Source organism: Carlito syrichta, unplaced genomic scaffold (assembly GCF_000164805.1).
Source record: "Carlito syrichta isolate Samal-C Ts95f unplaced genomic scaffold, Tarsius_syrichta-2.0.1 Scaffold169247, whole genome shotgun sequence".
Classification (NCBI taxonomy): domain Eukaryota; kingdom Metazoa; phylum Chordata; class Mammalia; order Primates; family Tarsiidae; genus Carlito; species Carlito syrichta.
The window spans coordinates 1,657,071-1,679,944 of NW_007113343.1; positions in this window are offsets into that span (position 1 = coordinate 1,657,071).

A 22,874-nucleotide genomic window follows, 5' to 3' on the forward strand; every position below is an offset into this window, starting at 1 on the left:
ATATTAAATGTCCTGGACATAGACAAGAAAAGGGCTAAAAACCTAATAGAAAAACTCAACAAAGGATATGAACAGCTAACAGAAGAAAATACATAAACAGCTCATGAAACACATAAGGTGATGCTCAACTTTATTCATAATAAGAATCATGCAAACTAAAGCTATATTTAAATGTTATTTCTCATTCATCAGACTGACAAAAATCCAGAAGATTCTGGAGTGATGTAATGATGCTGTGTGAGGAAGTATGTCCTTTCATACATTTCTACCAGGAGTTTTAATTGGTATAATCCCTACAGAGGACAAATTGGCAATTATTATCAGACTTTATTTTTTATTTTTTTGAGTTGGAGTCTCACTCTGTCGCCCAGACTGGAGTGCAGTGGCTGCTCCCGGCCACCACAGCCTCAACCTGCTGGGCGCCAGCAATCCTTCTGCCTCAGCCTTCCAAGTAGCTGGAACTACAGGCGTGCGCTACCACACCCGGCTAATTTTTGATTTATTGTAGAGATGAGGTCTCACCAAGTTGCCCGGGCGGGTCTCGAACCCACAGGTTCAGGCAATTCACTCACCTCAGCCTCCCAAAGCACGGGATTACAGGCTGAGTCACCAAGCCCGGCTTATTATCAGACTTTAAATGGGAAAACCTTTTTTTTCTGTGAAATGCATTTTATTTTATTTTAAAAATTTTAACTGATACATAATAGATGTACCTATTTTCACGGTATATATAATATTTTAATACATTCATATGACATATAAAGATCAAATCAGGGTAACTGAGATAGTCATTACCTTAAATGTTTATATTTTCATCATGCTAAGAACATTTTAATTATTTTTTTCTAGTTATTTTGAAATGTACAGTAGATTATTGTTAACTACAATCATTCTACTGATCTATTGAACACTAGGTCTTATTTCTTTTCTCTAACTGTGTGTTTGTACCCTTAATCATCATCCCTACCCTTCCTGGCCTCTGGTGAGTATAACCTTTGATCCAGAAATTCACTCTTAATGGATATACCCTATAGAGGCATATCTCGGAGATTGTGGGTTCTGTTCCAGAACGCCACAGTAAAGTGAATGTCGCAATAAAGTAAGTCATACAATTTTTTTTTGTTGTTCCCCAGGGCACATAAAAATCACACTTACAGGCCAGGCTCAGTGGCTCAGTCTGTAATCTCAGCACTTTGGGAGGCCGAGGCGAGGGGATTGCCTGAGTCCACAGGTTCAAGACCAGCCAGGGCAACTTGGCCAGACCTTGTATCTACAATAAGATTAAAAAGAGCTGGGCATGGCAGCGCGTGTCTGTAGTTCTGGCTACTCAGAAGGCTGAGGTGGAAGGATCACTGGAGCCCAGAAGGTTGACGCTGGGGTGGCCGTGAGCATGTGTGCCACTGTACCCCAGCCTGGGTGAAGGAGTGAGACGCCAACAAAAAAAAAAAAAAAAAAGAAAGTCATGCTTACATGCTGGGTGTGGTGACTCACACCTGTAATGTCAGCACTTTGGGAAGCCAAGGCAGGAGGATTGCTTGAACCCAGGAGTTTGAGACCAGCATAGGCAACATAGCGAGACCTCATCTCCACAAAAAAATTTAAAAATTAGTCAGGAGTGGTGGCACATAACTGTAGTCCCAGCTACTCGGGAGACTGAGGTGGAAGGATTGCCAGAGCCCAGGAAGTTGAGGCTATGATGAGACAGAGTGAGACCCTCAACTCAAAAAAAAAGTCATGCTTATACAATACTGTAGTCTATTTAAGAATGCAATTGCATTATGTCTGAAAAACAATGTACATAATTATAAAATATTTAAAAGATTTTAAAGCATAATCCTTTTGCTGGTGGAGGATGTTTCCTCCATGTTGATGGCTACTGACGGATCAGGGTGGTGGTTGTTGAAGGCTGGGGATGCTGCGGCAATTTCTTAAAATAAGAAACGGAGTTTGCCTCATTGACTCCTCCCTTCACTAACGATTCCCCTGTAGCAGGTAATGCTGTTTGATAGCATTTTACCCACAGTAGAATTGGGGTCAGTGCTCTCAAACTCTGCCGCTGCTTTATCAACTAAGTTTATATAATATTCTAAATCTTCTGTTGTCATTCCAACAATGTTCGCAGCATCTTCGCCAGGAGTAGATTCCATCTCAAGAAACCTTTCTTTGCTCATTCATAAGAAAGATGCAACTTCTCGTCCGTTCAAGTTTTATCACGAGATTGCAACAAACCAGTCACATATTCAGGCTCCATTAATTCTAGTTCTCTTGCTATTTCTACCACACCTGAAGTTATTTCCTCTACTGATGTCTTGAATTCCTCAAGTCATCCATGAGGGTTGGAATCATTTTTTTTCCAAACTCCTCTGATATTCTGACCTCCTCCTATGAATCACAAATATTCCTAACATCTAGAATGACGAATGCTTTCCTGGGGGTTTTCTATGTACTTTGCCTAGATCTATCAGAGGTATCATTATCTATGGCAGCCATAGCCTTATGAAATGGATTTGTTAAATCATAAGACTTGTAAGTCAAAATTACTTCTTGATCCAGAATGTTGAATGGATGCTACGCTAGCAAGCATAAAAACAGCATTGATCTCCTTGTACATACATCTCCATCAGAGCTCTTGGGTGACCAGGTGTATTGTGAATGAGCAGTAATGTTTAGAAAGGATTTTTTTCTGAATAGTAGGTCTTAACAGCAGGTTTAAAATAATCAGTAAATCATGCTGTAAACAGATTTGCTGGCATCCAGGATTTGTTGTTCCATTTATAGAGCACAGGAAGAGTAGATTGAGCATAATCCATAATGACCCTAGGATATTCTGAATGGTAAATGAGCATGGACTTCAATTTAGCCCCTAACTAGAGAGTCAGTCTGTCCTTTGAAGAATTAAAGCAAGGCATTGACTTCTCTAGATATAAAAGTCCTCAATGGGATCTTCTTCCCACAGAAGGCTTTTTTGTCTGCACTGAGAATCCATTGTTAGTGCAGCCAGCTTCATCAATTATCTTTTATTTCATTTTATTTTTTGAGTTGGCGTCTCACTCCATTGCCCAGGCTGCAGAGCAGTGGCACGCTCATGGCCACCCCAGGGTTGGACCTGCTGGGCTCTGGTGATCCTTCCGCCTCAGCCTTCCAAGTAGCCAGAACTACAGGCGTGCGTTACCACAGCCAGCTAATTGTTTTTATTTTTTATTTTTTTGAGTTGGAGTCTCACTCTGTCGCCCAGACTGGAGTGCAGTGGTCGCTCCTGGCCACTGCAGCCTCGACCTGCTGGGCTCCGGCGATCCTTCCACCTCAGCCTTCCACGTAGCTGGAACTACAGGCACGTGCTACCATGCCCGGCTAATTTGATTTATTGAAGAGATGAGGTCTCGCCTGCCCAGGCGGGTCTCGAACCTGCGGGCTCAGGCAATCCACTCACCTCAGCCTCCCAAAGGCGCGGGATTACGGGCTAAGCCACCGAGCCCGGCTGTTTTGATTTATTGTAAGGTTGTGGTCTCGCCAAGTTGTCCAGAGTGTTCTTGAGCCCGTGGGCTCAGGCAATCCCCTCACCTCGGCCTCCCAAAGTGCTGAGATTACAGGTTTGAGCCACCGTGCCCGGCCTTCATCAATGATCTTAGCTGGATCTTCTAGATAACTTGTTATAGTTTCTACATCAGCACCTGCTGCTTCACCTTGCACTTTTACGCTATGAAGATGACTTTTTTCCTTAAACCTCATGAACCAACCTCTACTCGTTTCCAACTCTTCTTTTGTGGTTTCCTTGCCCCCTCAGGCTTCCTAGAATTGAAGAATTAGGGCTCTGCTCTGGATTAGGCTTTGGCTTCAGGGAATGTTATGGCTGGTTTGATCTATCCAGACCACTCAAACTTTCTCCATATTAGTAATAAGGCTGGCTTTGCCTATCATTCATGTTTTCACTGGAGCAGTACTTTTAATTTCCTTCAAAAACTTTTCCTTTGCACTCACAACTTGGCTAATATTTAGTGAAAGAGGCCTAGCTTTCAGCCTATCACAGACATGTCTCCCTCACTAAATTCAATCATTTCTAGCTGGTGATTTAAAATGAGAGATGTGATTCTTCCTTTCACTTGAACACTTAGAGGCCATTGTAGGGTTGTTAATTGGCCTTATTTCAATATTGTTGGGTCTCAGGAAATAGGAAGGCCTAAGGAAAGGGGGAAAAGTGGGGGAACAGCTGGTTTGTGGAGCAATCAGAAAACACATTTATCAGGTTTGCCATCCAATATAAGTGTAGTGGTTTGTGGTGTCTCAAAACAATTACAATAGCAACATCATAGATCACCATAACAGGTGTGATCAAAATGGAAAACTCTGAAATACTGCAAGAATTGCCGAAATGTGACACAGAGACATCAAGTGAACACATGCTATTGGAAAATGACACAAACCTTCAATCTGTGAAAAATGCTACATCCGCAAAGCCCAATAAAGCAAAGTACAGTAAAACGAGATATCCCCGCAGGTAGGCATATGAAAAATGACCTACTGACCGGGGTACTCACTGCAATGTAGTTGGCAATAACCAAATAGCAGAATGTCTATTGATAAAATAAGAATTAAGCTATGGTTATTTATATGATGGAAAACTGTGAAGTTGTCAAATGCATGAAGAAGCTCTTTATGGATCAACACAAAAAGACTACCCAGATATATTGTTAAGTGAAAGCAAGATGCGGAAAAAATATTTTTGTTAACCCTTGTGTATAAAGGGGAAAAGAAAAAATAATTATGTGCACTGACTTGCCTATGCATAAAAACTCAATGAAAGGATTAGTAAGAAACTAAAAACTGTAGTCACCTATTGTAGGAACTAAACAAACAGAAATGAGGTAGTAAGGAGATTGTTTTAGTATTCCTGATAGTTGACTCTTGGGAATGTATTACATATTCAAAAATTAAATAGACAAGTTTAGTTAAAAATAGGTGCTGGATAAATTTGATTATAAGATGAAAACAAATTAGCAGGGCATGGTGGCACGTGCCTGTAGTTCCAGCTTCTTGGAAGGCTGAGGTGGGAGGATCACCTGAGCCCAGTAGATCGAGGCTGCAGTGACCGGGAGTGTGCCACTGCCCTCCAGCCTGGGTGGCAGGGTGACACTCCAACTCAAAAAAAGAAAAAAAAAGAGGAAAGCACATTAGCCTTTTATCAATACAAAAACAGAAAGACAATTAGAAACTCCAGAAAGAGAAAAAGAAGCTATCCAGACAAGACAGTCCTGGTCCAAACTAGAAGCAAACTAAAATTCAACATGATTTCTGTAAATGGCCTGTTATTTGCAAAGAGGATACATTTAACCTTGATGCTTGGGGCAGTATTACTCAGGACCCATCTATTCTGAGTCCAGATTCTTGAGTGGTCTAGTCAGGTCAATAGGTGTCCATTTATATCAGCCCAGCCTGTTATAACCTTGATGAAATGAAGATCAATAATAGTCAAAGGGGAAGACACCAAGTGGAAAATCATGATTTTGCCCAGCCACCTTGTCTTTCTGTGAAATAAACTACTTATTAAAATTAAAAGCAAACCTAACGTATTTTTTTTCTTTAAAACTCACAAACTCACACACAGCTGGGCTCAGTGACTCAGTTTGTAATCCCAGCACTTTGGAAGGCCGAGATGAGTGGATTGCCTGAGCCCGTGGCTTCGAGACCAGCCTGGGCAACTTGGCAAGACCTCATCTCCACAATAAATCAAAAATTAGCCGGGCGTGGCACCTGTAGTTCCGGCTACTTGGAAGGCTGAGGTGGAATCACTGGAGCCCAGCAGGTTGCCCCTGGGGTGGCCATGAGTATGCCACTGTACTCCAGCCTGGGTGACAGAGGGAGACTCCAACTCAAACAAAACAAAACTAAACAAAACAAAAACAAAAAACTCACACATTTCTCTACCTGACATAAAACAACCTAAAAATCCAATCTCATTTTCACCATTCTACCAGCCCCATCAGGTTCTGGGAAGACAAAGATGATTTTTAAAGTCAGTGGATTTATATATTTGTTTTATAAAACTCCTTGGCCAAGATCAACATTGTTTAGCTTCTCTTTGCTTTTGGTCCATGATAAGAAGAACTGTGTGCCAGAAAGCTACATCTCATTTTCTCTACTCTCCTGGATTTCCCAGAGTTGCCCTCCAGATTCTCTCCACCTGAGTCGGACCGCATCTGAGACTTCCATGTAGAATGGAAGTCTCAGATTGTGGACAAATTTATGTGATAGTGGCATTTTACCATGGAATAGAGTCAAGAACAAGGCCCAGCAAACCACAGCCAAAGTGTATTTGGAACATAGACACACCTATTCGTTTATACATTGTTCACAACCCTTTCATGCTATAACAGCAGAGTCGAGTAACTGTGGCAGAGACCATAAGGCCTGCAAAGCCAAAAATATTTACTCTCTAGCCTTTGATAGAAAAAGTTTGCTGAGCCCTGCTCAAGAGTCGCCCGGCCTGGACTCCAGCTGATTTCCACTGACAAAATCAAGCAGATAGAAAACATCACCTGAATCATCACCACTAAAAACCCTGCTTAACCGTGTCTGTGAGTGTGCATGTACACAAATGTATCTAAGTATAGTAGCACACTCTTATTACAAAAGAACAATAAGATCAAGAAGAGTTGTGCATTCAAAAAGACTTTAATATTCTTACCCTTAATATTCTTTCTCACAAGAACAGTGTGTTTCACACACCTGAGGGAGGCAGCATAATTTAATGGAATGAACAAGGACTTCCAAGTCAGACCCAATTAAAATCAGTGCTCACACTCTGGCTGTGTTACCCTGAATGAGTCTTGTAGCCTCCTTGAGTTTTAGATTCTCTCCTCTGCATCATGGAGCTGCTGTTACCTTTCTCCCAGGGAGAGCGATGCAATATCACATGTAAAGTGTCCTGCACATAATCAGGGCTCAATAGTTAGTGATGATTAGTTATACAACACCTGGAATTCACAGTTTTTTTTTTTGCTTTTTCATTCCCTGGCACCACTACCCAACCACTGTTTTCTTTCATTACAGACAATATCTTTATTAATAACCTTCCCTTTATCTATATACAGGCACTTGTTTTCTAATTTCAATTTATTGAAAGTTGACGGCCTCAGTAAGCTACCACTAACTAGAAGTCAGAAAAAAATAGGCCAGGCGCAGTGGCTCACACTTGTCATCCCAGCACTTTGGGAGACCCAGGCAGGAGGATTGCTTGAGCCAGGAGATCAAGACCAGCCTGGATAACTTAGTGAGACCCTGTCTCCACAAAAAATGAATAAATTCAAAACCAGAAAGAAATGGTGTCATTATCAGGAATAATTTATATAAAATATTTATTTTATTTATATATATTTTATATACTTTATTTTATTTATATATTGTATATTTTATGTACAATATACCACCTATAACAATATATAATAACAACTTATATATTTATCTTTATATAAAACATACAAATAAAAAAATATACAATATATTATATAAATTATATATGTCTATTTTCATTTTGTTTGTACATGTATATAAATAAATTATATGTAAATAATATATAAAATATATGTTTTATAATTTTATATATTTTGTAGTTTTATATGATTTATAATTTATGTATATATTTATATAAATATGTAGTGTATATATTATATCTACATATTTTATTTATATAAATATATATAATTATCCAGATTACATCTTTTCTTCCTATGTATATAAATATATGTATATATAAAATTATAAATACATATATAATTATACATAAACACTATTAAATTAATAACTGATAAAAAATACAGAAAAAACTACACATCCTAGAAATGAACAGAAATCTGAAAATCAGAATAAATATGGGAAGTGACTCTGTGAATTTCTAGAGAAAGAGAAGAGATACTAGTTTCAATAATTTAGTGAATTTCTACACCCATGTGAGGACAGAAAAGCCTTATGTAATGTTACAAGTTGGAACTGAGACATCTACACAAAGCTTGGCACATTCCAAGGAAGAAAATACTATCCATCAGCATGCAAGCATCATGAGAAAGTTTGCCAGTCTTTTTTTGGGCTCTGGATCAAAAAAAGGAAAATTCTGTCTCGACAATTTGAAAATGTAGACCACTACCACACATAGGTTTGGACTTTGAATTTATATCTCAGTCGGGCTCAGTGGCTCAGCCTGTAATCCCAGCACTTTGGGAGGCTGGGGCGAATGGATTGCCTGAGTCCATGGGTTCTAGACCAGCCCGGGCAACTTGGTGAGACCTTGTCTCTACAATAAATCAGAAATTAGCCGGGCATGGTAGTGCATGCCTGTAGTTCTAGCTACTTGGAAGACTGAGGCGGAAGGACTGCCAGAGCCCAGCAGATAGATGCTGGGGTGGCCATGAGTGTGCCACTGCATCCCAGCCTGGGCGACAGAGTGAGACTCCAACTCAAAAAAAAAGAAAAAAAATTATACTCTCTATGTGATCTGAGGATACCAGAAATGTCCAGTCAGTGCCTGAGAACAATTATTTTCTATATTTTATGAGCTCATCTTCAATGAATTTTATTCTGTGGAAATTTTGTGCAGTTGAGAAATTAATATAATCAGGTAGAGGGAAACACAAAACTACCCTAGATATACCTGCTACACAGGATGCACTGGATTCTGAAACAAGAAAAACCCACTATTAGCCAGGCATGGTGGCACATGACTATAGTTCCAGTTACTTGGAAGGCTGAGACAGAAGGCTTGCCTGAGCCCAGTAGATTGAGGCTGTGGTGGCCGGGAGTATGCCACTGCCCTCCAGTGTGGGTGACAGATTGAGACTCCAACTCAAAAAAAAAAAAGAAAAGAAAAGAAAAGAAAAAAACCCACTGAAGATGAACTAACAATATAAATTAACAATGTTAAGGATTGACAAAATAATTTACCATGAGTGAAAACTAATATGTACCACATAGAAAACAATGTAATCAACAAGAATCTTAGAAATAGTCTGTATCCATAAAATAGATACTTTTAAAGTTATTAAAAATGAGGACTTCTACTCTTGGCCAATATGGAGTAACAAAGATTGGATATGTCCTCCCATCTGAAACAACAAAAAAAAGGACAAATACATAAAACAATTGTTATCAGACATAAGACATAAAGGAGATACACAGAAGTGCAACAATTGTTCCAGCTTACTGCCTAGACGAAGTTTCCAAGTTACTACACAAGAAGGGAGAAGTCAGGCAGAAGTTGACAATCTCCTTGAGTTGAGGAGAAAGAGCTGGGAGAAGGGAAGACTAAGGTGACTGGAACTCACAGGATGAAGTAACAGAGAAGAGAGGGAGAGGGACACAAGAGAGCACTCCAGAGATCTTCAGAGTCTCTCAAGTCTTCAACTGATATAGATCAGGGCATGTATGTAAGGAAACTACCCAAGAATGAGGAAAGAATCAACCAAAAAGATGAGAACAATCCTGAAAGCTCACACAGAGCCAGCATAGAAATCCTCATAATTTAAGGGCATTGAATAGAGTACTTAAAAGGATATCACCTCATTAGTGATATTAACACTTAGAACAACAACAACAAAAAATTGCTATGGATAAAGATGGACATATAATAATAATAATACCAATTACCAAAAGGAAATAATAATCTTTGAGTTGAGAAGATATAACTGAGAATCCAGGGACACCAAGGTGGTTAGCCTTTGCAAGAGGATATACCAGAGGAAAGAATATTACAGAAAGAGAGGGATACCTCTAAGAAGAGGGTACCTATAGGAAAAGAGCCCATTGGATGGCAAGAGTGACACCATCTTGAAGCAAAACTGTCATTATGACTGATGTTTGACTCTCACATACCAAGGTATTCTGCAATAAGTTCTTTAAACAGTGCCTGTTGCACAGATAACCCCTCATAAAGATGCTTATCTAATCTCTCCAGTGGTCACGAGTTTCACAAAAAAATCTGAAGAATGACCAGCTACTCATGTCTTTACCCTAAAAGCATGCTATACAAAGGACATTTTCTGAAAGACCGGTGTGGGGAATCCACTGTCTCATGGCCACTTTAGACATCACTTCTGTTTATAAACCACTATTAAATATTTCTTTTGAGAAGCTGGATTTGTCAGCCTCTTTCTTCAACTTCTCAGCTTTCTCGGCCTTTAGTTAGATATGCATATACTTGCTCACTGCAGAACAGTACCCTTGAGTATTCAACTGAGTATGATAAACATGTGTGTGTGACAAGCCAAGGCTCGGGGAAGAACCACCAAAAGATTTAGGGGTAGCATTCATTGCCGAGTGCTTGCACATAGCTAGGCATGGTGCCTGTTCTCATCAGTCAGACTGAAAAACATTATGATTTGCAGAGTGTAAGGCAGAGTACACAGAAGAGTCTTGCCTCAATAGTGAGAAATAATTAGTCCTTCACTGAGCATAGTTCCAGCTTTGCCTAATAAATCTTAAAAGCAAAATCTGAAAAGACCAAACTGCTTTGAGTAACTTAACTGAGTTCTAGAACAAAAGGCAATTTTATAGAAACACAAAAATATCCAGTACCCATTATGGAAAGATTCACAATGTCTGGCATCCAATAAAAAATTCCTAGGTACATAAAAGGAGGAAAATATGACTTGTAATGAGAATAAATAAATTGAAAGCAAACCATAACTGATAACAGATACTAGGAATAGTAAGCATAGTCCTTAAAATAGTTATTATAACTATATATCACATGTTTTAAAAGTTAAGTAGAGATATGAAAAATATTTTTTAAAAGAGCCAAATAAAACTTCTAAAGATGCAGACTACAATCTGTGGGATGGCAAATATACTGGATAGGATTAATGGTAAATTAGATTTTGCAGATTAGTGAATCTGAAGATGTAACAATAGAAACTTTTTTAAAAAAGAAACACACAAAACATAACTTTTTAAATGAGCACAGCATCAGTGAGCTATGAGAATACTTCAAGTGGCCTAATATACTTGTAATGGAATCTATGAAGAAGGGGAAACATGAGAGCAGAAAAAATATCTGGAGAAATAATGGCCATAATTTTTCCAAATTTGATGAAAACTATAATCCCACACATCCAAGAATCTTAATAAACTCCAAGCATAAGAAATATGAAGAAAATTACCCCAAGACCCATCATAATCAAAGTGTTCAAAACCAGTGATGGTAAAAACAAGACAAAAACATAAAAGCAGCGAGATTGTTTTTAATTAAAATAACCAATATATAACATGTGGGGGAACAAAGATAACTCACCAGAAACAATGCAAGCGAGAAGACAATAGGCAATATCTTCAAAATGCTGAGAGAAAGTAAACTGTCAGCCTAGATTTTAATATCCAGAAAATATATCTTAAAAAAAAAATGGTGATTTAAAATCAAGGCACTGGCAGGAAGAAGAAAAAAAATGAAGGTGATATTCAAAAGTTGAAAGATTTCACCATCAGCAGACCCACACTACTGGGGTTTTTATGTAGAAACAAAGAAATGGGCCCACATAAAGTAGGCGAGCACACTGGACATAGCAACTACATAAGACTTTTTTGTTACATAAATACCTATGAAGGTAACGGATTCTTTAAACACAAGCAATAACTAATGTGGGTTTTATAATATATAAAAATAAACTTTATGATAATAGCACAAGATTTAGGAAGAAAAAATGAACACACCCTATTGAAAGTTTCTTATATTATACATAAAGTGGTATAAAGTGGAAGGTAGAATCTGATAAGTTAAAGCTATGCACAATAATCCTTAAACTACTTCTTAAATAATAGAACAAAGTGTCATAGCTAGTAGTCTAATGTTGGAAATAAAATGAAATTATAGAAATATTTAATTAATTATTTTTAAGTCAGAAAGAGAGGGAAAAGGGAACAAAGACTAGATGGGACAAATATTTAAAAATAGAAAGATGATAGATTTAACCTATCTATATCAATAATCATATTAAATGTAAATGATCTAAATATCCTAATTAAAAGGCAACATTTATCAGATTGGATTTAAAAACTGTTAAGCCCAATTATATGATGCTGCCTATTAAAAACACACCTGAAATATAAGCACAAGTAAGTTAAAAGTAAAAAGATGGAAAAATATACACTTTTAACTCAAAGTTAGATAGTTGGAGTAGCTATATTATCAGACAAAGTAGATTTCAGATTAATGACCATTTCCAGGAATAAATGAGGTTACTTTTAGTAGTTCCTCTAGGGATTACAATATACATGACTAACTTCACAGGCTCCTTAGAATAGACATTTTACCATATCAACTAAAATGTAGCTGTCTTGCAATCATCTAATTCTCTTTATCCCCCCACTTCTTGTTATAGTTGTCATATTATTTCATCCAGATACACCTGAAAACCCTTACCAAACAATTTTATAATATCTGTTTTCAACAGTAGACATATTTTAAAGAACTTAAGAAAGTAAAATCATCTGCCATGTATAACCAGATACTTGCCATTTCTGCTACTCTTCCTTCATTTTTAAAGTTCATGGATCCCTCTTCTGGTGTCATTTCTCTTAAAATTGAAGAACTTTTAACATTTAAGACCAAACAGATGATCAGATGATTTCTGTTTGTTTTTCTTTATCTGCAAGTGTCTTTTTTTGCCTTCATTCTCAATTAATATCTTTACTGGATACAGAATTTTGTATTAACAATTCTCTCTCTCTCTCTCTCTCTCTCTCTCTCTCTCTCTGAGTTGGGGTCTCACTCCATCACCTAGTCTGAAGTGCAGTTGCTCAGTCGTGACTCACTGTGACCTCGATCTCTTGGGCTCAGGCAGTCCTTAATCTCACCCTTTCAAGTAGCTGAGACACTACAAGCATTGCCACCATGCCTCGCTAATCTTTGTTTTGTTTTATTTTGTTTTGTTGTAGAAACAAAGTCTTGCTCTGTTGACCAGGTTGGGTTTGAACTCCTGGGCTTGAGCAGTCATCTTACTTTAGCCTTCCAAAGTGCTGGGATTACAGGCATGAGTCACCACATACAGCCAACAATTCTCTTTCTTTAAAGATTTTGTTCTACTCTCCTTTGGCCTCCAAGGTTACTAATAAGAAATTAAAAAATAAAAATAATTATCCACCCATATGTAACATGTCATTTTTTCTGTGGTTGCTTTCAATATTTTTTATTTGGTTTTTAGAAATTTTGCTATAATGGATAGATGGGCTGCTGCTGCTGTTGTTTTGTTTTCCTGTTGGTTTAGTTCATCCTGTTTGGGGTTCAGTGATCTTCTTGAAATACAAACTTATACCTTTCACCAAACTTAGGAAGTTGTTTTTGCCATTACGTCTTCAAATATTTTTTCTAAACCCATCTCTTTCTTCTGTTTCTGAGATTCCGATTTTATAAATGTTAGACATTTTGACATTATCTCACAGATCTTTGAAGCGCTGTTCATTGTTTATCAATCTTTTCCTCTCTCTCTTTTTCTGATTGGATTTCCATTGCTCCATTTTCGAGTTCACTGACTCTTTTCTCTGTCATCTCAATTTTGTTATTCAACCCATCCAGCGAAGTTTTTATTTTAGATATTGAATTCTTCAGTTTTAAATTTTCCAGTTGGCTCTTTTTATAGTTTATATTTCTATGTCTGAGATTTTATCTTTCTATTTACTTCAAGTTCCAATAGCTGCTTAAAATCATTGATAATTCCAACATCTGGGTGACCTTGGGATTAGCATCTATTCGTCTTTTCTCTTGAGAATTGATCATATTTTCTCAGTGTATTGCTTGTCAAGCAATTTTGAATTACATCTGGATGATTTGAATGCTGTATAAGAAAGTCTGGATTCCGTTAAAATCCCCAAAGAAGGTTGATTTTGGCAGTAAACTTGGTTAGATCCATACTGTAAATACAGTTTCATCTTCTGTGGGCTGTGCTTCTAGTATGAATTTGTAAAACATTTACTGTGTTCTTTTGAGTTTGCTGCATGAGTGTCCACATGAGTCCAGGATGTGGGCTGTGGATTACATTCTAGTTCAGTTCTCAAATGCCATGCTATGCTCCTTTGGACCTATTTCACACATGCCCAGCTGAGGGATGACCTGTGTTGATTCATACATACCCAGGAGATCCCCATCTCCAGTTCTCTCATTTTCAGGTATTCCCCCACACTTTCCAGGTTCCAAGGTCCTACCTTTTCTCATTTCTTTGACCAGAAATTCATGAGTTTTAGCCGCTTGTGCTTTCATGTGGTTTCACATGGCTGGGGCACATCCAGAATGAAGTGATGAGATAAAACAGAGGAAGTTCTCCAGACTTTCACACCACAGGATCCTCTTAGTCAAGAGTGAGTTTTCTTTCAAGGTTTTGAAGTGTCTGTGCCACCGCCACCACTACCGCAGCATGGCAGCATCACAAATGGAGCTGCCCAAAAAATATTAAAAAGAAAAACAAGAACGGGTATAGTGGCTCACACCTATAATCCCAGCACTTTAAGAGGCTGAGGTGAGAGGATTGCATGAACCCACAGGTTCGAGACCAGCCTGGGCTACATGGTGAGACCTCATCTCTACAGTAAATCAAGAAAAAATTGACTGGGCATGGTGGCACATGCCTATAGCTCCAGCTACTTGGAAGGCTGAGGCGGAAGGATCACCTGAGCCCAGATGTCGTGGCTGTGGTGGCCATGGGCATGCCACTGCCCTTCAGACTACGACTCAAAAAAAGAAAAGCAAGTGGGATTCTCCTCTACACTCCCTGGCTTGCAGAGGGCTCCTTATTCAGTCTTTAGGTCAGAATGAGAAAGTTTTCTCTGAGTTTTGCTATATATATTTGTTACACAGTTCTGCAACTAGGGCTACCCTTGGATGAAAGGAAACAAAACTGGAAAATTCATTCCCATAACTGGTTGTTCTTCAAGATTTGACTTCTCTCCCCAGTATGACTACTAGTGTTAATTTTTCAGTCCTCAAGTAGGTTTTTTTTTAAAATCCCATCTAGAGTTACCAGTTGTAATTTATGGGAAAGATAGGCTATGGTGAACTTAATCTGTTTTGGCCAGTACTGGAATTCACAAATGAATTATTAAGACAAGCAAAAGTTATGAACATACATTTGACAGTGGCAGAGAATCATAATGTCTGATAAACTCCCGATAGTACATTGACCTTCATTAATAGTCAGGGAAATGGAAGTTAATTTGATAAAATTCATACACAGCAATTTGGCAATTTTTTGCCATCTAATAATATGAAGATAATGTAAGAAAACAGGAACTCATATTTTGGGTGGCATTGTAAATTCCAAAGACATAATAGAGATTAAAAGGATTGATTAAAAGAAGATATCACATGCAACTCCATAGTCACAAATTTGAAAACCTACAGGAAATAATTTTTTAACAAAATAAAAATTACCAATATTAATCCAAGAAGTTATAAAAAGATTGAATAGACCAATTATAAAAGTTGTTGAAAATGACAAGAAATCTACCATTAAAAATGGCACTAAATTCCAGTGGGTTTAGAATTTTATCTGAGCTATTGGACAAATTATTATGTTATTTAAATTGTTCCAAACCACATAAAAATGTAGAAAACCCTCCAATTCATTTTACTTGTAAGCATTTTACTAACCAAAATGGTTGAAGACAGTACAAAACAAAGATCAAGCCACCCATGTATCTAGAAAGAAAAGTTCTAAACAAAGTACTAGCAAAAAATGCAGCAGGCCAGGCTCGGTGGCTCAACCTGTAATTCCAGCACTTTGGGAGGCCAAGGCGAGTGAATTGCCTGAGCCCACGGGTTCGAGACCAGCCCAGGCAATTTGGCGAGACCTTGTCTCTACAATAAATAAAAAGTAGTCAGGCATGATAGCATGCACCTGTAGTTCTGGCTACTTGGAAGACTGAGGCAGAAGGATCACTGGAGCCCAGCAGGTCAACACTGGGGTGACCATGAGTGTGCCACTGCACTCCAGCCTGGGCGACAGAGTGAGACCCCAACTCAAAAAAAAAAAAAAAAAGCAACAGTATGTAAAATAATAATACGATATGACCAAATGTGGTTTATTTTAGAAATTCAAGGACAGTTTGATAGCAAGAGATTGAGCAACATATTACATTTTTTTTTTAAATCAAGGCTGGGTGTGGTGACTAACACTTGTAAATCCCAGTACTTTGGAAAGGCAAGGTGGTGGGAGTTGCTTGAGGCCAGGAGTTTGAGACTAGCCTGGGTAACACAGTAAGACCCCAACTTTACAAAAAACATACAAAAATTAGCTGGGCATGGTGGCATGCCCCTGTAGTCCTAGCTACTCAGGAGGCCGAGGTGGGAGAATTACTTGAGCCCAGGAGTTTGAGCTGCAGTGAGCTATGATCATGCCACTGCATTCCAACTTGGGCAACAGAGCAAGATCTTGTCTCTAAAAAGAAAAAAAAGATAGAGCAAAGAAATAAAAGGACAAAAACTGTATCATCATTAAGCAGCTCTCATTATCTAGCAAGATGTTCAAGATTAAGAAGCATAACTGAGAGAGACAGAGAGCCTTCCTGATTATCTTGTAAGTCTCTGAATTCTATTTGTACATGATCAGTATTTCATTTGTTTTCTTAAGTACACAAGCCAATACATTTTGTTCTTTTGTTCTTAAGCTAGTTTAAGTTGGGATGCTGTTGCTTGCAGTTAAGAATATATACTGTCCAGGCATGGTGGCTCCTGTAATCCCAGCACTTTTGGAGGTCAAGGAAAGAGGATTGCTTGAGCCCAGGAGTTTGAGACCAGTCTAAGCAATATATTGAGACTTTTTCTCTACAAAAAAAAAAAAAGAATTTAGCAAGGGATGTTCATTATAAACATATGAAAATAACCAGGAAAATCTTTTAACAGAAGAGCAAGAAATGGTAACACATCCTATAATACTGTATTATGATAAAGATACAGTCCTTTCAACAAACAGTACAATAGAATTTACATACATACCAATGGAACAGAATTAGAAGTTAATAAGTTAGCAAAAATATGCAAATTTAAAATGTCATAAGTCAAATTTCAAATCAAAGGGAAAAATATGAAACATTCAACACGCGGTGCTTGGACTGGTATTCAGTCATTTGGAAAAACATAAAGAGTGACTCTGACCTCACTTCTTATACCATAATCAAATCCAGATGGATGCTACTTTTATAATAGCTGAACAGAGAAGGCTTTTTTTAAGCACTTCACAAAGATCAGTGTCTATAGAGAAAAAGGTTATAAATTGGATTGCTTTTAGCTAATAGCATTTGAGAGCTCACTTCATACCAGGCACTTCCATAAGCATTTTATTTAACCTAAGATTCAATTCAAGTAATCTATTTAATCCACACAACCACCCCACGAAGTATTATTAGTATCCCCATAAACTGACCTATCTTATGTGCCTCTCACAGCCTCTCAGCCTCACCTATCTCAGCCACTTGCTCTGTTTCATTCTCCACCTCAGCCAAAGAACATGCTGTTCCACTGATCAGCCACTTACCTGGAGTCTCCAGCCCCTCCCACAAATTCCACACTCAGACGAAATGCCACTCCACAGAAGTGGCTACCCACAGCTGCCAAGAAGCCTGATAATGCAACTCACAAGTGAGAGAGAGTTCACTCCCAGTGGGGCAAATGTTGGCTAGTAAAAGACGGGAGGCAGAGGAATAAACTCTCTCCCCTTCTTCCCACTCACTGGATGTGCTGAGGCCTAGATGGCCATGCAGCCTGTCTGGAGGCATCACGCATGGCTGTCTCACTCACCCGCTGAGCAGTTGGTTAAGTCTTTGTGGATCATCAGGAGACAGCCAGGGCAGTAAGGCTTTACCCTGCATTTCTTCCCACACCTCATTTTCCTTTTGACTCATTCTTGCTGTCCTGGGATTATACCTCTCATCTAAAGCATTAATCCTTGTCCCAGGGTCTATATATCAGGGAATCTAGCATAGGACATCCCATTTTTCTGAGGAAGACACTAACTCACAGAACGGTACAGAAACTTGTTAAAGATCACCCAGTTAGTTATTCACACTTGGCTTTGGACATAAGCAAATTCATTAATCTTGTACACAGCTTAGCTACAAAAACAAAAGCCCAACAGCAAACATTACCCTCACAGTTGAATTATGGAGCACTATTTTTGGAACCAAGAGTAAGATAAGACTTCCCACTGTTATCATCTCTATTCAGTATTATCCTAGAAACCCTAGATACGTATGAAACAGAAGAAACAGAACTGATATTACTAACAGATGTTTTGATTGTGCATATAGATTTTTAAAATCTATGATTATTAGAATTAATTAGCTTAAATTAATCAAATGTTGCTGAATACAAGGGCAATATACAAATCTCAATTATATTTTTATATACAACAACAAAACACAAATGATGCCTTTAATAGCATTAAAAATATTTAGGAATAAATATTATAGAACATGTTCAAGACACTCAAAAAGCTATAAAACATTATGAAGAGAAATTAATAAGAATTCCAAAATGGAGATACATGTCACATTAATAGATTATAAGATGCAACATTACAATGGCATCATTCCTCCTCAAATTGATCTATAAATTCTAGCAATTTTCTGTTTGGGAGGGTGGGAGGATTTTGTGTGTGTGATACATGAATGCAAAGGGCCAAGAATAAGCAAAATACCCTTGAATAAGAACAAATGAAGACAGACTTGTTCTAACACATGTTAAGCTGCAGGAAATTAAATACAGTTTTGGTACAAAGTTTAACAAATAATAGAAAAGAAAGAAATAGACCAGAAAGAAAAATAGGCCACAGGACTCTATTTCATACCATACTCCAAATCAGCTCTAGGTAGATTAAGATGAAATAGAAAGGACAAAATTATATAACTTTTAGAAATTAATATAGTTTCATTATCTCATGGTTGGAAATAATTTTTTTTTTTTGAGTTGGAGTCTCACTCCGTCGTCCAGGCTGGAGTACAGTGGCACACTCAAGGCTGCCCCAGCATCAACCTGTTGGGTTCCAGTGATCCTTCCGCCTCAGCCTTCCAAGTAACTGGACCTGCAGGTGCGCACTACCATGCCCGGTTAATTTTTGAGTCATTGTAGAGACGAGATCGCTCCAAGTTGCCCACGCTGGTCTCGAACCTGCAGGCTCAGGCAATCCAATTGCCTCAGCCTCCCAAAGTGCTAGGATTGCAGGCTGAGTCACCAAGCCTGGCAGGAAATTTCTTAAGATGCAAAAAGGAAAAAACATAGAGATAAAGATAGGTATATTTGACTTCATTAAAACTTAGAGCTTTTGCTGGGCTCGGTGGCTCAGCCTGTAATCCCGCGTCTTCGGGAAACTGAGGTGAGTGGATTGCCTGATCCTGTGGGTTCGAGACCCGCCTGGGCAGCGAGACCTCATCTCTACAATAAATCAAAAAATCAGCCGGGCGTGGTAGCGCATGCCTGTAATTCCGGCTACTTGGAAAGGCTGAGGCAGAAGGATCGCTGGAGCCCAGCAGGTCGAGGCTGCGGTGGCTGGAGCGGCCACTGCACTCCAGTCTGGGCGACAGAGTGAGACTCCAACTAAAAACAAAAACAAAAACAAAAACAAAAAAACTTAGAACTTTTGTTAATCAAAGAGAATAAACAACCAAGCAGCAAATCTGGAGAAGCTATTTGCAACACACGTTAACTGGCAAAGATCTTGTAACCAGAGCATCATATCTTTTGTTTCTGGGACAGTTTTCCTAATTTTACCATCAAAGGTTTAGGGTGCATATTATGATCACTGGAAGGTTACAATTTAATTGAAAATGTTCTTTTTTTCTTAATGTAACATAAAATAGAGACGCTTTTAAAATTAATGGCATCTTAGATTTGGTGAAAAACTGCATAGAAAGAACACTGAAGAATCACTAAATAAAAGACAAACAACTCAAGACAAAAAAAAATGGACAAATGAATAGAATTTTCATGAGAAAGAAAACCAAAATGGTCAATAATTATGTGAAAAGAAACTCAGCCTCATTGAGAAATCAGATAAGTGCAAATTAAAACTACAATGATACATGTAGGCAAAATTTTAAAGTCTGACAATACCAAGTGTTGACAAAGATATGAAGAAATAGGACTTCTCATCCATTAAGGGTCAGAAGTTATGTTAATAAGACAACTTTGGAGTACAATTTGTATTACATAGTGAAGTCAAACTTGTGCAAACCCCATAGTCCAATAATCCCTCTCCTAGGTACATATCATAGGAAGACTTTAATACACTTATACCAAATATATATTTAAAATATTTAAAATAGCATCATTTACATTAGCAAAAACTGGAAACACCACAAATATCCATCAACAGTTCAATGGATAAACAAGTTGATTTTTATCACTGCAATGGATATTATTAATACACATCAGGGGAAATGAGTGAACTAAAACTGTATGTGGCAATATGAATGAATCTCATTAACAGTTCTAAACTGGGCATGGTGACTTGGCTGTAATCCCAGCATTTTGCAAGGTGGAGGCCAGAGGATTGCCTGAGCCCAGGGGTTTGAAACCAGCCTGGGCAAGTTGGTGAGACCTCAACTCTACAAAAAATTAGCCATGTGTGGTGGCACATGTCTGTACTTCCAGCTACTTGGAAGGCTGAGGTGGAAGGATTGCCTGAGCCCAGCAGATCAAGGGTTCATTGGCCATGAGTGTGCTACTGCGCTCCAGCCTGGGTGACAGAGTGAGACTCCAATTCAAAAAAACAAAAAAAGGCCAAGTTCAGTGGCTCAGCCTGTAATCCCAGCACTTTGGGAGACCAAGGTGAGTGGATTGCCTGAGCCCATGAGTTCGAAACCCACCTGGGCAACTTGGCAAGACCTCATCTCTACAATAAGTAAAAAATTAGCTATAGTTCCGGCTACTTGGAAGGCTGAGGCAGAAGGATCGCTGGAGCCCAGCAGGTTGAGGTTGCGGTGGCCAGGAGCATGCCACTGCACTCCAGTCTAGGTAACAGAGTGAGACTCCAACTCAAAAAAAAAAAAAAAAAAAAAAATTCTGAATGAAAGAAGTCACAGAAGCAAATATTCAGTATGATTCCTTTCATATGAAATTCCAAAATAGTCAAAACTAAACAAAATATTCTTTAGAGATACATGATACAAGTATAAAGAAAAACAAGACAATGATTGTCACAAAAATCAAGGTCATGGTTTCCCATGGAAGAGTAAGAAGTACTTGTGATTATGAAGGGGCACAGATAACTTCTAAGGTACAGGCAATTTTTCTATTGCTTGGAGTAGAGATAGCACCAACATTCATTTAATTATAATTTATTAAAATGTATACATGTATATACATAATCTTCTGTAGACATGAAAAACCACTATGATCTCACTTGATTTTCATAGTTATTTATTTACTTTTGTTGTTGTATTTGTTTAATGGTTTAAGCAATATTTCTTTACACATTATTTGATCCACCCAAGAACCAAGTGAGATGAGTGGAACAGTCATCATTATACCTACTTTATCAATAAGGAAACTAAGACTTTGAGGGACTCGGTGACATGTTCAAGATCATGCTTCTGGTTTTTTTGGGGGGGGGATTGGAAAATATAGTTTATTTAGAAAGTAAATTAAAGAGAGAGAGAAAGAAGAGATTCACCTCCCCAAAGTAGGGGACAGGGCCAAAGCTAGCAAACATGGTGGCCATAGCTCAAAGAGCCACATGGACACACCAGAGTTTAACAAAGCAATGACCCATGCTTCTGTTTTGTAAAAATAAGTACAAAGGGTATATCAATGTATACAATGAAATTACCTTAATTAATGAAAACAGTACTAGAATGGGTCTAAAGGAACTAAAATAGCTTCTGTAGAAAATTCTGAAAAAAATACATATGTATGGTATGAATGGTGCAATAGTCAGGAAGGCTGGGTGTCATCTTGCAAGAGATTTCTCAAGGAGGTGAACTTACTAACGTCAGAAGTCAGGGACTCAGCTTTGTAAGTTCTAACCTTACTTAGCCGACATATAAGTAGATTTATTATCTCCAGGAAATACTCATAACAGTGAAGTGCACAGATAGATTCATTAATTTGCAATGAGAAATGTCGCTGCCATGCATCCTGGAATCTTCTGTTGACACAGCTAGCACATTTATCCCTTGCAGGCAGGCATTCAAAGTCAGCCCCATAATAATAAAAGAAAGCAACTGTAGCCCATAGATTCAGACCTGAGAGTTGGCTGGCTGAATTTAAGGTGTTCCTACGTTTGGAGAAGGGATGAAGAGACTGAGGCATTCTTTCCCATGTTTAGAGATCACCTTGCCAGCAACATCAGTGCCCTGGCCACGACTCACTAGATCCCCAAAATGACCCTCTGTATTTCTTTCCTAGGGTTGCTGTAACACAATTTCCAAAACATGAAACTTCTGCTTGAAACTGCAGAAATTTAGCCTCCCATAGTTCTGAAAGCAAGACGTCTGAAATCAAGGAATCAGCAGGACCACATGTCCTCTGGAGGCTCTAGGGAAGAATTCTGTTCTGTCTCTTCCAGATTCTGGTGATTCTGGCAATCTGTAGCATTTCTTCACTTGTAGTAGCATCACTCCAAACTTTGACTCAGTCTCAGAGGAACTTTTCCCCTCTGTGTGTGTCCTTTCCTCTCTATAAGGACACTCGTCATCGGGTTTAGGGCCCACCTGATTTCAGTATAAACCAATCTTAACTTGATCATATCTGCAAAGACCCTATTTCCAAATAAGGTTACATTCACAGGAACCAGAAATTAGAATTTTGTAAAAATTTATTTTTATTTATTTTAAAGATATGGGGTACAATTCAGGATAAGGTAGATAAGTGGTCATTGTACAGGTAAACTTTGAGTCTCCCTTTGGTCCCC